The sequence below is a fragment of the Zophobas morio genome, unplaced genomic scaffold (assembly GCF_036711695.1).
Source record: "Zophobas morio isolate AGI-343-1 ecotype UQ-CSIRO unplaced genomic scaffold, CSIRO_AGI_Zmor_V1 ptg000012l, whole genome shotgun sequence".
Lineage (NCBI taxonomy): Eukaryota > Metazoa > Arthropoda > Insecta > Coleoptera > Tenebrionidae > Zophobas > Zophobas morio.
Window position 1 is genome coordinate 17,314,219 of NW_026972117.1, and position 1,510 is coordinate 17,315,728.

General features: G+C 32.0%; 1 long non-coding RNA gene across 3 annotated transcripts; it reads right to left on the minus strand.

Moving 5' to 3' along the window:
- Window positions 1-215: 215 nt before the first annotated feature.
- Window positions 216-1,200, minus strand: LOC135128393 (uncharacterized). 3 transcript variants are annotated; one of them, XR_010280388.1, is made up of 3 exons: window positions 1,165-1,200; window positions 893-1,101; window positions 216-844 (listed from the first exon to the last, which is right to left on the minus strand). It is a non-coding gene; the product is annotated as an uncharacterized LOC135128393 (long non-coding RNA). The 3 variants fall into 3 exon arrangements; XR_010280387.1 differs by having other exon boundaries at window positions 893-1,016; window positions 1,074-1,188; XR_010280386.1 differs by having other exon boundaries at window positions 893-1,188.
- Window positions 1,201-1,510: the final 310 nt, after the last annotated feature.

Here is a 1,510-nt window from a genome sequence, read left to right on the forward strand (position 1 = left end):
ACTGCATAAACTTTCCGACTTTCCCTGTAAACTTATCATTAATTCGTATCCTTTTCATAGTGTTCCCGATGTCATGCCCACAAAATTATAACCCAACACCAATCTGGAGAACCGTTACAAGAAGCAAAGTGGAAACCAAAACAAAAATCGCAGTGGTATTCAAATTTGGAATTTAAAGATCTAACCTACCGTATATTTGACAAAAACAAAAAAAATGAGTTTTTTACTCTTCAGGATTTGTTTATTTTTGCGAAAGAACATCCAGAATATACAGCAAGTTTAAATACTTTACGTTGAGTATTAAAATCCATGGGATTCAGATTTAAGAAAGTTAACAACAGAAAAATAATTGCTTTTTGGTTATTTGGTCTATGTGTTCCCAATGTTTCTAACCACTCCTGTAACAGTAAGTTTAAATAAGCAGTCAAATTATTTTCAACATACGTATTATTTTAGCCTCTGAATTTTGTGAAGTTCCATTTTGTTCATTATTACCACTAAAATCCTCAGGACGGAGAAGCATAGCCAGACCTATCGCCTTCAACCAAATTCCTTGTACACTTTGTAAATAATAAGTAGTACCAAATATTAGAGTTATTAAACATAACGTTAAAGACTTGTTGGTGTCCCATTTTTTTGATGAAAAATTGGTCATCCGTTGCGACTAATTAAGGTGATCTACCCATTATAGACAATTTTGGTGTTGCTCGCGAAATTGATCATTTCAGCCGAGAGAGCTGGTCCTTCGAGTCATATCATATCATAGTTAGCCACACATATAATTATCACGTATACTCATGTACAATAATTTAAACAAATTCTGAATATCTCAGTTATTCCCCATCTGTAAAGTAATTTTTATGAAGCAGCAACAATAAATAAATCAATTCACCTTGTTTTTTTACCAACCCAACATTTGATTTCATTCGTGGCCACAATATTTTTGGCTTCATTTTATCGTAATTCGTAAACGTATCAACTGCAAGTCTTAATTACAGCAGGTGGCATTCTTCTTTCTACAGATGAAAGATAAAACACGTTTCTATTTATCGTTGCTCTTGTATCATAATTACCATGAAGACTCAGGTTATCCTGTTTTCACTGAAAATTGTTTATCAATTTTTACAATATTGCGACAAGTTACAATGATAATTATGAAATAACCTGTGCAGGAGTGCAAGAATTGCAGTGAAGTCTAACGTAATCAATAATCATGTGTCGCGAATACATGAATGAACTGACATTATATTGACAGGTCACCAGATATGTCACCAGGCTACTAAAAGACAGATTTACACTGAATAATTTTTTAAAATTTACACTAGGGAGTGGTTACAACCTTATGGATTTGAGTTTAGAAGTAAATTTTGATACATTTGATACAAATGGAGCGAGATAAAAAAATTAGTTTTGATAATTTATGACACAAACTTTCGGATATTTTTTTAAATATTGAAAATTACTATTTTACCATGTCCAGTGTGTTTGTAGACGTTATATATAATTTCGG